At 42.3% G+C, this 14,989-nt stretch overlaps 1 protein-coding gene across 2 annotated transcripts in view; it reads right to left on the minus strand.

Moving 5' to 3' along the window:
- MAD1L1 (mitotic arrest deficient 1 like 1) overlaps window positions 1–14,989 on the minus strand; it is a 348,568-nt gene that overhangs the window by 122,194 nt on the left and 211,385 nt on the right. Inside the window, exon 1 of one of the 2 annotated variants that reach the window (XM_050980223.1) lies at window positions 159–405. The exons of the other annotated variant lie outside the window; for it this stretch is intronic. The gene's annotated coding sequence lies outside the window, so the exon portion shown is untranslated. Of the gene's footprint in view, window positions 1–158; window positions 406–14,989 lie in introns of those variants that run through there. 2 annotated transcript variants of the gene reach the window in all.

A 14,989-nucleotide genomic window follows, 5' to 3' on the forward strand; every position in this document is an offset into this window, starting at 1 on the left:
CAGTGACAAGGTTTTATTACAACAGTTGAAGGCAGCCAAGCCCAGTGTTGTTTCTCCTTCTCCTGCTATTCCATCTTTAAAAAACCCCTTAAACAAGGGTTGAAACAAAGCAAAGAAACAACAAACAAACAAAAAATAACCAAACCAGAAAAACTCACCAAAACATCCCACTTATAACAGAACTCATTCCCTGGCTGATAGTTCCACAGTCAAATTTAACTCCAGAAATGAAGTTTTATAGCTGTATTTAAAATCTCTTGATAGCAGGAGATTATAATGAACACCCAAACACACCCTTAAACTACAGCAGGACACCCAGTGCCAGCCTGATTTATTGCTCAGATGAGCCAACAACATCCATGGCATCCAAAGGTGGAGTCATTAGCAAGTTGTATCAGCTCATCCCAAGCAAGGGAACAGACATTCCATTCCTTTTTTCTCAAAGGAGAGTTGTATTTACAGCAGCTTAAATAGTCAGTCAAGCCCTGAGATGGCAAATTAATATTCTTTCAAAGGAAGAGGAAAACACTGATGTTTCATTTGTGATTTCAGAGAGACAATTTTCATATAAACTACAGGAAGCCTCACAACCATAAATGTAGTAAAACATGTGCTAATGCTGGCTGCCACGGCACTCTGCCCAGCTGAAACCCTATAGCAGTGCCTGCATAAAAAGCTATTTTATATGGTAATATTTTTCCTTCAATTAAATCTTGGGACCTAAAGTGATTTTGTAAACATTAATTAACCCTCAAGAGCAGCATGAGGTAGGTATTATCCCAATTTTATCATTTCATTTCCATTAAAGACGTGATAGAACTTTATGTGCTGTTTTTTTCCATGCAAACCAGAGCAGAGACTGAGTGACTTCATCCTGCACTGCTGGCCATTGCTGGTAAGAGACCCCAGAAGATCCCATTCCCAAATATCTTTTATTGAAAACACTCTGTATTCTCATGATGTGAAGCTCTTCATCAGGCAGTGAACTGCTGAAACTCACTGCCCCAGAGCCTGGCAACAGACACACAACAGCATCAAAAATGGGTTTGACAAATTCAAGGACAACAGCTCCATAACTGGGCCATGCCAGGGCAGGACATGTGAGAATCTTCCAGTATCTCTGGTTGCTGGAAAAGTGCTGGAGAGGATGGACAAATCTGTGGGCTTTCACAGAATAACAGCTTCTATCATAGTGATCAAAGATGTTCTTCTGGAATTTTCTTCCCAGAGATAAAAAAAAAGAGGGGTGTGGTGGTTCCTCATAGCTACTCTGAGAAACCACTTTGACCACAGCTGTGCATCTGGCTAGGAGAGAGCCACTGTTCCACAGTGTTAAGTGCAAGTTACAGAGAAAGGTCACATGTGTATGTCCCTCGCAGGTCAAGAAGGGATGGGAGGAACTCCCAGAGGTCTGCCCTGGTCCAAGAGCTCACCCTAGGGAGCTGGGAAGAGTCAGGCATGGAAACCTCAGGTCCCCTTCCCAGATGTTTGCAGTCCCCACAGTCAGGACTATGTGGTCTCCACCCCTTGGCCACACACTGAGCAGGTGATGCACATTCTCCTACTGCCCAAGCCTCACTCTGTGACCTCAGGAACACCTGGGAGGGCAGCACTGCTCTGCAGCCCCACAGCAACAGGGCTTTGTGACCCCATTTCCACAGCCAGCCTGAGACAAATCTCTCTTAATTGCCAATCAAGCAACTCAGGCCAAAAGAAGAAATTATCCCACCATCAGCCTTGATCAAAAGAAATTCAGGTGAGACCTGAAGGACACAAGCAGCATGTTGGAGATATCAAACAGAGGGAGAAGGAAGACAGCTGCAACACCAGCTCATTAGATATATTTTCCCCAGCACACACTGGCATTTACAAACCTGCTTTTGTACTCAGCTCGTTACCTTCTCCTGCTATTTGCACTCCAGGGCTCCTCCAGACAGGTCAGGGCACTCCTCACTCTCGTGTTTGTCTTTCAAGGGAAGAGATTCAACTCCAAAGTTTGCAACAGGGCTTACTCTGGCTGGTAGGAGGATGCTCCAGTGTCAGCTGCGGATCCCAGTTTTCCTTGGGCAGCTGCTGGTGCTTCTGACCAGCTGGGAAGGGTCTGGCCCTGTCTCCCTTGCCAAGGTCAGGCAGAGCTCCTCATCCTGGCTGCCAGCACCATTCCAGCTGCAGTGCAGGGATCCATTGCTGCAGACACAGCAGCAGGATCCCTGTGTGAGGAAAGCCTTGCACACCTGGAGACTGCTGCTCCACACTGCACCAATCTTTTTATTCTGCAAGTTATTTACCCTTTTCCATCATCTATCTGGCCTTTCTACAAAGCCCTGCCATGAAGCTGCAGTGCTTTGGCTCTTACAGATCTTTCAGACCATTTATCCTCTCCTTTCGTAACATGCCCCCCTTGAAAAATCTTGCTCTAAAACTCATCACCAGGACTCAGCCTTATTTTCAGGGTTCACCAGCTCTCCTCAGCACATCAGTCTGAAGCTTCACTGAGACAAGAGATTCTCTGAAAAGCCCACAGTGCAATGAAGGCAGTGGCAGAATCCATCTCATTTAACATTTCTGGGAGATCACTAACATATTTGCTATGCTACTCACATTTTTGGGCTAGGGGCAGTAGCTTTCTCTTTCTTCTACACAGCACACATCAAACCAGTACATTTCTCCCTACAGCTAAAATATTAGTGCAGCTGGTTTATATTATAGCAATGCCTAAAAGAATCCAAGTGAGACAGGGATCCCAGAATGCCAGGTCCTGTACAAACCCCACAGGAAACTGCCAGCTAAAGCCCAAAAAGCAGACAACAAAGGCTGAAGGTGCAATATGTGAGGGGAGTGCAGGTATGGAAAGATGCAGTCTCTGGTTCCAGGTTCCTCAGCAGCATGGCAAAAAAGAAAACACAGCTTCAGAGCTGCTCCTCCTCACCACCAGACCATGCTGCCACCTCACAGCCATACCAAGCAGTCTCCAGGAAATTTACTGGCACTCTCTGGAGTTTCAAAAAAATGCAGGAAGCTTTCCATGGAAACGGTGCAGACCAGAGGCAGTGTCTGATGAAAGGGATGGATCTCAAGCGTAGGTAATATAAAAAGTCAGAACAGTACAACAGCTTGGGACATTTAGAGTGTTTTTCCCAAATTTCTGAAGGTTTAGGGTGAGTTTGGGTTGTGAAAAGGAGTGGTTTGGGGCTGGTTCTATGAAGACCCATGGCTGGAAAGTGCTAACTATAAGAGACAGCAAAGTAGCATTAAAACCTCACTAGCATTTGGTGGACATGAAACTCTAATGCTGGTAGGAAAGCAGGGACAGAAGAAAACAAACAACATCCTCCTGGAATCCCTTTCGTTCTGGAAAATGTAAATTGCTATTTTTCCCTGTCAACTGCACTTCCACCTACAATAAATTAGTCTTACTGATCATAATTTTATCCTTTCAGTTGTGCAGCAGAAGCTTGGAGAATTGTTTCAGGCACTGGGATAGAAGACCTAAAACAGATTTTCCCATTTAGAAAATAATTTCTAATCTTGGGTGACTGAAGAGGAAGACCAAACAGTGCCATTTGAAAGGCAGGCACAGAAGAGACAGCCACGTTCCTTGAACAGGAGCTGGGACTCCCCAAACAGCTGCCCAGGCACAGCTCCAGATGCTGCTTCTGTGCTGAACCAACACATGCAAGGAGGTATTGCTTAGCAGAGTTAAAAAGCATCTTGTAACAAATGATAATGTATCCCTGGTTTCTCCAAGAAGTGTGAAAATCGTGCTGCAGGTTTGGAAACTTGGCCTGAATGTGAGGTTTGACCAAATCCACTTAAGCTCATGGTGCCTTTAGATGGAAATGTGGGACATTTGGGCAATGCAATTGATGTGTGACCTACAGAGCTCTGCTGGAAAGCCATCCCATCCCTGGCTCATTCAGCAGTAACTTGGTAGCTTGTTTTGCTCATCAGCACATCATGGCCAGTGTCTCAGAGAGCAAAGATAACACTGCCAGTTTCTCAGCAGCATCCTCTCTTTACCCCTGTTTTCCAATACCTTAAAAACCTTGTAATACCAGAAATTTTACCTTAAAAACCAGAAATTGCAGAGATAGAAGAGTAAATGACTTGGACTAGAGAGAACTGCTGGCATTCATTGATTCTTCTTTTCAGGAATAACATTGAACAAGTAATTCAGATTTCTCAGAAAAATGTACAGAGAGCATCAATTTAGGGGGAAGCAATAAATACTTTGATTGATTGCAACCAAACCTGGTTGGCACTTAAAGTGAATTACTCATTCCTGGAGAGCAACATGTTAACTAGCTGATTTGGTGCTTAAGGCAGCAAAACCTTGGCTTTTTGGCCCTCAGAAGGGCACTGGACATTTTATAGAGATGATCTGTTGATTTCACGTGTCAATACGCTCCACAATTTGTGAAATAATGTTGTTCTGATGCATTATTCTCAGCCTTCCAGACATCTGCCCCAGGGTTTCCACATGGGAAACTCTCTCATGAACCACCCCATTGCTGCTGTCCCAACTGTGGAGTCACTGTGTGAGGCAAACACTGCAGATGCCACACACAAATATTGGCTTAATGCAGTATGTTCCAAGCACACTCTGGCAGAACTATTCAGTAAGACTCTGGCTATCAATAAACTTTCTGACAAAAGACTATGGAAAAAAGAATTTGCAACAGGGCCAATTTGTCATCTAGAACTGAGGTACAAGCTCAAGTGAGATGCTGCTGCCTCCCCTCTCACTTCCATCTTGAAAAAAAACCACCCCAGGGAGATAATTGTGCTGATGCTATGTGTCACTTTTAAAACTATATTATCACAAACAGTCAGCATGTTGGTCTACGTGTTGAAATTACAGCTCAAAAACTTCCTAAGTAATCTGCCCATTAGGGAAGAATCAGTCAAGTGCCAAAGCAATGAATGAAGACAGAACTGCTTTAATCTCTGAAAAACAGAAACTTTTCCTTTAGAAGAGGAGTTGTTTAGAAGAACAATGAAGGCTGCCAGTGACAGCACCTTGAAAAGGGATGAACTTATTTTGGCATCTCTCCTCCTGGTTGTTTGAAAACTGCACACTCCCAATTCAGCGATGTCTTTCTCCAGGAGCTATAAAAGCTTTTCCCTCTACTCCATTCACTTTCACAGGCACACAGGTAAGAATAAAGTACTTAAACCATGTAGACCACTTTACATTTGATGAAACATTCAGTGCTTAACTACTCCTTTTAAGGTCTGTTCATCTGCTGCAGGTATTTCTGATCAGAAGGTAGAGCTGCTAGCAAAGGGAATAGTCTCCATTGGTGCGAATATGTTTATCTAACATCACTAATGAAATTAAAGAAGTCCATACATCCCAAAAAAAGGCATTGACTGTCAAGATACAATGTCAGCAGGCACTGTGAAGGATTTTCAGCTGACTTCACATCCTCACAAGCTCCTTCTGTTCAACACTTTGGCAAGCAAAATCATCAAAACCCATAGATGGGGCTGACACGCACTTAAGTACCTCATTTTATCAGTCTTGGTATCTATCAGCCTTAAAAGATTGTGATTTCTGAGCAGCACAATAAATTCTGGTGGAGCATATGGACAGCTGAGCTTAATCACTGCTGGCTGGCAATACAACAGCTTGTGCTTGGCCCTGCTGAGAAAAGGCTGGGGATTGGAAGCTCTTCAAGGAAAGGACAATTTCCTTCTCACGCGACTCTCGGGCACGGTGAGAGCCACCCAAACACTGCTGACTCCTGAGCTAAGGAATTTCTTCCCATTCTGACTTCTTAAGAGAGGAATCTCCAAGGTTTCTGGGCTGGGACAGGTTATTCAGTACTGGAGAACTTAAATAGAAATTATTTAAGGAGCTTAGTAGATTATATCAGCATTAAATGGGTCAGTAGTTACCTTGGAAGAATTGTTGAAATAAAGACTGCATCTAGCTGCAGGAGACGGATGGGAAAGTTTCTTATGTACAGATATAAAACATAAAGTGTCAGTTGGGAGGATGGTGGAAGAAATGTGCTTGAAAAGCATCCAACTGGCCAGGGAATGCTCCTGCTTCCATTTACTACCTCTTGTAGGCACAAGAGTAGCTTAAATTGCAAACACTAACACACAGCAGGTAATTGGGTATATATACAGGTGGTCAATGTCCAAAACTGAACTTTTGAACTCTTGAGCAGAGGATGGTACTTCACTGCTGGCACAGCCTGGTGGTACACTTTGGTAAATCCTGGACTAAAACAGAGGTGGCACATCTTGAATCCCCCAAAGATAGGATAAAATGGGACAAAATGTTACTCAAGGTTTCTGGCTGGTCTTTCACTGTGTCAGGCTCCAGCTACTGAATTCTTGCAAAATCCAGGTTTCTGATGCTAGAAGAGCTGACACTGCTTTTGGGAACCTACAGATTTATTCTTGGGATTCAGTGCCTCCTCCTGACCATGGATCCTTTACACAGCTCAAGCATGCCTTTCCCAAGGCTTGTGGTTTCTGGAATGACTGTCTGGCTTCACTGCAAACATGTGGTATTTGTGGGTAAACACAGCCACACAGGCTTTGCACACAGCTAATGAACACCCCGTTGCTTCCACTGAATTATGAAAGCAGACAAGTCACATATCATTAGAAGTTGTCTCTGAATGTGTTTATCTTCAGCTTACAGTTAATGGCTCAGCATTTATGTCAAGAATTGTCTGCTGTTAGTCCTGCATCAATACCCATCGGAAATTTCACTCAAAGATGGAGAAGAAAAAAACAGCGGGAAGGCAAAATTGGAATTTATCACCTGAAAGGCACATGCAAGGTCCCCAACAACTACAGCTCTTGTTGTAATAGCTTATTAACTAGAGTCTGCCTGGCTATTGAGGTGGGCAGCTTCCCCTGATCTTCCTAAATTTTAACTTTTAACAGCTCAAAAAAAAAAAAAATTGGTTACTCAACTCTCTCATACAAAAGGCTATTGGAGGCATTTCTGTACCCAGTACAAGGCAGCCTCAGAAAGCTTAATCCCACCTCAGGAAATGCCATTTTAATGGAAATTCTGTTTCTTGGTTTTGTTCTTTTTGTTTCTTTGCTCAGGCTTGTTAAAGTGATTAGAGTAATACCCAAAGTAAACTGCATCCCAAAGAATTCCCTCTGTACCCAGTGCACAAAGCACACCACGCTCACCAGCCCCAGCTCCCTCTGTCACACAAGATAACCACACCAAGGGATCTTTAAAGCCAGTGGAACAGGAGCTGTATTAACAAAAATGGATTGCAAAGATGAGACAAAGCTAACCAACAAATAAGCAACAACCACCACCTGCTCCTTGTAGCTTTGCCAGTATGTGCATGCTTCACATCAGAAACAGTTGGGGGGGGGGAATGAAAAACAGAAGGTGCTGGATGTTGGGAAAAGGCTCATTTGTTCCCACCAGGTCTCATGGCACTTCCCTACCCTTTTTCTCTCTCCGTGTGTTTTTTTTTGTTTGCATCTGCACACACACAACACTGAAACCTGGCAGCAGAAATTCACTTGGGCAACCTTTCCATCGTTATCTTAGCCAGTTCTTAGCACAACACCTGCTACTTCTTCCACAAAACAGAAAGATCTTTCTCCTTGCCCAGGTGATGCTTCCTCTTGTTCATACACCTTGATTCAGGCAACCTTTCACCTCTGGCCTCCTGAACACCCATGCCAGTCATTTCCAGAACAGTGAAGACACTCTGTGTTAGCCTGAGTTATGCCTCTTCAGCCCCAATAACTCCTCCACCAGCACAACAAATTCCACATCCTTGCTCTCAGGAGCAGTGAGTAATCCCACATCACCTTCCCCTCTCCATTAGCAAGGCCACCTGGAACAGCTGCTTCTCCCACAAAGGCTTCTACAGGGGTTTTTCTGTTCCTTCCTGAGCAGATCTTCCACACTATCCACACTCATTGATATTCCTCCCTATGGCCTCTTTCACTGCAGCATCTACAGCAAATTAGCAGTGAGACAGGGAGGTGGTTGGAGTTAGGCTGTATCACAGACAAAAAAGCTCTAATCACCCTAATCACACTGTTCTAACACCAGACCATATCTTTAGGTACAACATGTAACACATTTTGGACACTGCTACAATGGGAGTAATAAAATAAAATGTCTTAGCAGTGGTGTGGAAGCCCTTCAGGTACAGTTTTAAAAGGAGATCTCTTTTCTGTATCTCTTTCAAACGTGTTCTTCCCTGGAGGATGCAAGACTGTAATTTGCATTGAGTGAGGCATTCAGATGAGGTCTGGGATGCAAACAAACGTGACAAGAAGGTTGAGTCAGGCCAGAGAGACATGGAATGGCATGAAGCTGGGATAATCAAAAAGAAAAAATGCATCCAAATGTTCACTGTCCTTTTCAATTGCTGCTCTTCCTTTTATTGAAATGGAAGAAAATCATAGTCTGCTGTAGCATGGTTTGTTACCACCTAGAGACTTGAATTCCAGGGTTTCTACACCAGCTTTTCCAAGTCAAGGATTCCTGTCTTTCCTAAGAACAAAGTCCATAAAAAGTTGCTATTATTTACAGTCTAGTAGTGTGCAGAAGAGACCTGTGCTGGTTCAAAATCCTCTGATAAAGACACTGAAAATAAAAGCACATAGGTTCTGAAAACAGCCCCGAAGAGCTTATAGTGTGAGTTATAAAAATTCCTTTTCAGAGATAAGTCTTAACTTTATATGGTGAGAAATGCTGGCTCTCACAGATCTGAATTTCAAAAAAACATTCTATCAACTTTCCATACAAATCAAGTAACTTTGGTTGAGAATATTGTTGAGAGGTGTCAGACCAAATCTAGGTTTTCAAGTGAAGTACACACAGTTCACCAAAAAGTTTAACTATTTCTTTGCTGCTCTATTTTTATTCTGCAACATGCACATACAGTTACTGTTCAGTAGACCAGAAAGACAGGAGACACTTGAAGGTTTTTTTGTAGTATTCACTCCAATTCAGATGTTCAGCCACTCAAAACTTTCCTTCCTGACAATGTTCTATAAATCTAGCTTTAATGCCTCCATAATTCTGTGTTTCCTAGTAAAGCTCTACTTTGGAATGAGTTCAGATGGGACTTCAAGGAGAGATCGCAGAGGAGAAAAGCAACACAAATTGGCTGTGCTAGACCAGGACCCTTAGTATCCAGATAGGAAGGGAAGAGTCAGAGTGAAGTATGACAGCAGAGGTCCTGCTTTCAAGACTTTACAAAGCAAAGTGAAACTGCAATGTAATAGGATTTTCCAGTTAATGGATCTCATTAGCAAAAAGCAAAACCTCTACGGGTATTTTTTTAAGATACTATCTGGTATAAAAAGAAAGATGCATAATTAAAAATTATGTAAAAGCCTTCATGGAAACATCAAAGTTCATCTGAGCATATAAAAGCCTGAAAAACAAGTGACAAGAAGTGCTGTCAATCAAATGATGTATTTGTACAGCAAACACATGGCACAGGCTGGATGCTGGGGTCAACCACAACAGCAATGCTGAATCTCCTAATGGCTTTAAGTGCACCAGGACATTTTGATCCCGTAACTTAATGCATAGAAAAGTACTATTACATGTCCTTGCACGTCTAATTCCAACCTGGCAGGGTACAAAGCAAACCCACCGTGTCTGAGTGAATGAATGAGCACCCTCAGCCTTGGCTGCCCCCTGAGCTAACCCATTACCAGATTCCTGCCTCAAGCTGGAAGCATTTTCACTCAAAGAGCAAGTCAAGTTCCCTTTCCCATCACACAGAAACCATGACAGACACAAATGCTTTGGAAGACTCATTTCTGACAGTCTCCTGGAGCAGCTGGGCAGCGTCTGAGTGGGATTTACAGCAAATGTGTTGCAGGTTAAACAAGCTCCAGTGCAGCCTCTCCCTGCGCGGGGTTATCGCCTCCCACACACCTTCTGCTGTGGCCAAGCAGCCGGGGAAAAAGAGGAAAACAAAACATGTCCCTGCCACACACCGAGGGGAAGAGCAGCTACAGCACAACTGCCAGGCTTTATTCATTTTGTCACTGTCACTTCACAGTGATGTGGTGGTTGTCTTGCCCCTGGGAGAGCTCATCTTCCCCAATAGCAACTCAAAGTCCAGCCAGGTACAGTAGAAATTCCTCTAGTAATGGATAACTGCATAGAGGGGAAAGTGAGAAGGCTTCCAACATCTCAGAAAAACATGTACCCATGTACATAGCATCCTTTTATCCATGCAGTCACCTACATTACTCACCATGAGGAGTCACTGCAGGTTCCCTTAGCTGTGTTGAGCAGGCAGAACCCTCTTCTGTTTGCTCTGCTCTTTTTCAAGAAAGAGACCTGAGTGTCTAAAACATCCAAATATCGATTCAGTGGTACATTCTCTTCTATCTCCTCAGGGCAAACAGACAAATGTTTGGTTTTCTCTTCCCTTTCACCATTTTATCAGGTTAATTATTTTTTAAATTTAAGCAAGTTGTAGGATCCCTGATGAAAAGAGCTCTTTTCCCCCTCTTTAGGAGCATGAAAAAGGTCTCCTCCATCTCCTTCCTCCTCCCTACCTTGTGATGATTACCTTTTTGCCTCAGGCTTCCTCACCCAACTCCTTGGAGAGCTGGACTCTGTTCCCTTGGTCCCTATGCAGAAGGGCATCACTTTGTCTCCTTTCATTCCTTGAATATTCAAAGTTTCTACAGACTTGGGATTAACAAACATTAGAGATGTCCCAGGCAGTGAGAACAGGGCTGTCATGGAAGAGGTTGCTGTGCATACAAAGAAACCCTCAACAAGAAGAGTCAGCAATGCAAGGAGAATTAACAAGCACAGTTAAATAACCCTAAATCCTCATGCATATTTATAAACGACATCACATCAAAACTAAATCAATACCCTCACTAGTTACATATGGCCCGAGAAAGTAAGAGCTGGTTACTTGGTTGTGCTTTTCCCAGCCAAGACAAGACCCAGAAAGTCCCCACATAGGAGTAAATTCCTGGGCTGTGAAGGGGGAATTTCAAGCTGTAACATCACAGGGTAAGATGAAGCAGAGGGGAGAGAAGGAGCAGCCATCCACAGACAGCACAAGGAATTCACCTGAGCCTTCACCTGGAGCAAAATTTTGGTTTAAACCCTTCTATTCCTACGACAAAGAGAAAACCACCTCTGGCAAGAGAACAGGTTTCACAATTTCAGCTGCATCTCTGTAGGTGACATAAACTACATCCTCCAACACTTCATACCCCACGTGCTGGGTGAGACTGTTCACATGGAGACTTCCATCAGCACAGCCATCTGCTTAAACATCCCTTCTTGGCTTTCCCTGGGGGAAAATACCTCTTGGTCACCTGCAATTTTTCAATTACTATTCACGTCTTTTCAAGTAAATGCAGTTTGAAGCAAAGATATGGGAAAATGCTTTATAAAGTCACACTGGGATCACCAACCCATTACCAAAATGTCTCTGTCAAACATGCTAAACCTGACTTACATCACTTCAACCCCAACAACACATTTTCCTTATTCAGGCTTAGACTGCTGTGAAGTTGAGCCAAACCTAATTTGAATCTACCTTGAAATATATTTAGTAGGCACAACTGTCCAATCCTCAGTGCATGACTTAATGGTCTGAAATACAACTGTACTGCCTCCAGTTTGATTTTATTTCACTAGTTTTACGTCACTGTGCTAATGGACTGGACAGCAACCAGCACATTTTGCACAGAGATGAGAAAGGGCAATGATTTTAAATTTCACTGCCAGGTTTTTCCAGAATTATGACTGCCAGGTCAATCTCTAAACTGTTAAGACCCTACAAAACCTCCTTCAAAACACAATACTTCCTGCTGTATAAAACTCAGGCTTTGATTTTTATCATCACTTTCCTTACTGCCAACAGACATCACAGCATTTTTATGAAAGAAAATAGTGGATGAGGGGAAATTCTACTTTCCTGGTGTTTCTCAGTGAGAACCCAGTTCTCCAGCCTTTGTGTAACAATCCAGGGAGGACAGCTCAGCCTTACACTACAGCTACCACAACATGCTCCTGCACTGTGGTAGTAACTTCTTTCCCATTTAGTTTTAATTAGACAACACATGCAGGACTTGGAAACACAGCCTGGCTGCAGATGAGAAGGAATCTTTACAAATTCATTTGAGCAAACCTGAAAGAGAGCCTTCCTGTACTTCTCTAACCACAGATTTTCAGATTGGCATCTTTAAGCACATAGTCACCCTGAATTTCAGGGGTTAAACCACATTTGCTGAGGAGAATGCAATTTTCCTTCCTCGTAGGAACTCCCTGGTCCTTTTCCATATTTCAGTTAACTGTTTTGTTTTTAATGCAATTTTAATATCTCAAAATTACTGCTACTTCAGCTGCACTCTTTGCTAGTATAGGGTCTGCAAGGGAGCTAAAGGCATTGATTGAGTTATTTTCATGAGCACAACCCCAAAATTGTCTTTGGTATGGAATATACTGACAGAAAGCAGGGATTTTCTGCCTGAAACTGAGAAGCAGACAAACACCTTGGAATTCATTTGACTGAACCAGCAAAAAGTGGCCTCAAGAACAACGATAAACATCTCAGTTGCATACATTTAGACATTTTTATCCTCCAGCAGGTCAACAGCAGAGGGAAAAAAAGATCAAGAGGGGTGATAAAGGAAAAGCACATTTGATGTTAGCAATTTCAGAAAAAAACATTATTTTCTATAATCACTGTGAAAGGAGTACAAATCTCTGCCATCGTCTTGCTTAACAGACCTCAACAATGCTTACATTTCACTTGAGAGGAAATATCTGTTTTCATTATTTCAGCCCACTCAATCACTCCTCCTCCACTTTCTTCTTCAACTTCAAACCTTGACTCGGATGTATTCACTTACTGGAGTTTGCAAATTGCTAATCACCCATTGGCAGTATTGATCTGCACGTTTTACTGCAGTCAGAATGAGACAGCACTGGCTGGTGAATAGACTGTGAAGACTGAAAAATGAGATTAACCAGCTCGCCTCATACAGATCGAGTTATCTGCTGCCTTGTTCGCTTTTCATGAAGCTTCCAGAATGCAGCAAACTGAATCTCCTTAACTCACAAGACAGGGCTGATACATAAGTCCATTAGAAGAAAATATCAGAAAAAGCAAGTAACACAATTTCATGGAAAACAGGTCTTGTCAAACAGACTTGAAGAGATTTCAAGTCTAGTTAACTAAGATAACTGTGTTGACACAACAGAATAGGAATTCTGTAATATATTTGCCTCGGTATCAAAATCGCATTTTCTTTTAAAGCCAGCATGATGCCAAATCAGACTATGGCAGTTTTTAAATGGCCCAAAAGCTGATGAACTAATAGTGACATTTCCCTGTTACTTTCCCAACAAGAATTGCTCCTTTGGCCGATGGTATGCAGCACACATTCTCTAAGATACATAAGAAAATAATAAAACCTTACTAAAATATGCAGATAACGCAAAGGCAGAATTGTAGCAAACAATAAAGCCCACAAAGATAGCTTAGAAATCTGATTGTGCCAGGCACAATCATTCCCTATGAATTCAAATGCACCGTGAGAGATCCCAGAGAGCAGAACAGTCTCAGGCACAAAACACAGTGGGTACTTTCTGCAGACAGTGTCTGTGAGGAGGCCACAGTTAATAACTAAGGGTTACATCTAACTTAATGCTGTGTGGAGAAAAAAAACAAGGAACAGCCAGAATCTTTATGTATCATTGAGCAGGAAGGACTAAAGAAACAATACTGCCCCTGAAGGCAGCACTGATGAGACCCCTGCAGTGATAAAACACCCAGGTGAGGTGTGCAGGCGTGAGAGTGTTGTTGAAAATTAAGGAAAGTGGTGAGAAGATTTCCATGAATGATTCATGGTCTGAAAAAACACATCTTCCACTGAGAAATTAATGGAAATCAAACTATTTCATTTGCTATGGAGAAAGCAGAAGCAATTTGATCTGGGTTTTCGGTGGAAATCTGACACTAAATGGTTCTTTAATGTAGCAAACAAAAGCGTAAAGAGAACCCGATAGCTTCACTTCATGGTGAAGCCAATGAAATGGAAATAATATATATTTTTTAATAGGGATGGCTAACCAGGGAAACCAATACATTGTCTGTTACTTAGTGTCTTTAAATCAATATTTGATATCTTATTAAAAAGAGTCTATGGAGCAACCACAAGTCACTGGGCAGATTTCTCTTAAAACTGTATTTTTGTGTTATATCAGACCAATGGGTATTCTTTTTGGCCATAAACCTCTTAATTCAACTCATTCCAATTCCCCCAATTCAAAAAAAGGGTTATCCAATACTTTTATCCATTCTCTCTCATATCATTAATTCTCCCTCTTACTTTATAAGCCTCCAGACAATTCTGTAACTTCAGCGTTTATTCCTCTTAGACATAACAAGAACTTAGATGTTATCACTGACAGTTTAATCTTTTTCAAGGAGAGTTTTAATTTGTAGAGAAATTATATTAGAATCAATGCCTCTAAATATAAAAATACTTTCAAATCTATGTTCATTTCAATATTCCAGAGCAGCAGGGCTGCTCAAATCCTCAGGTGATGGAAAATCAGAATGACACTTAAGACCCAGCCACTGAGATTGTGCTTTTTTCCCTGAAGGAAATGTCTTTCTCACAGTCATAACGACAGCTTGAACACATGGATGCTGATCCATACAGATGTAATCCAGCTCATTGGAAAATTACAAGGGTTATTTGGTGTTTAAGAGTGCAAGAAAAACAGAGAATGGAAACAGATTTGTCACCTGCCATCTTTCTTGATCTCTAGGCTTTACATTAGGGAGTGTCCATCCTGATTTAAAGGGAGTAAAGCCAATTTAAGAACTACTTTTCTAGAAGATGATGAACAGAGAAACAAAGATGGACTGAGATGAGAAAGCTCTACAAGTCACAAAATACAAACACACCTCTATCTTCAACACCCCTGACCATGTGTACACATTCTTTGTAAAACAACCATTCTGCACAC

The sequence above is a fragment of the Serinus canaria genome, chromosome 14 (assembly GCF_022539315.1).
Source record: "Serinus canaria isolate serCan28SL12 chromosome 14, serCan2020, whole genome shotgun sequence".
In the NCBI taxonomy this organism is placed as follows: domain Eukaryota; kingdom Metazoa; phylum Chordata; class Aves; order Passeriformes; family Fringillidae; genus Serinus; species Serinus canaria.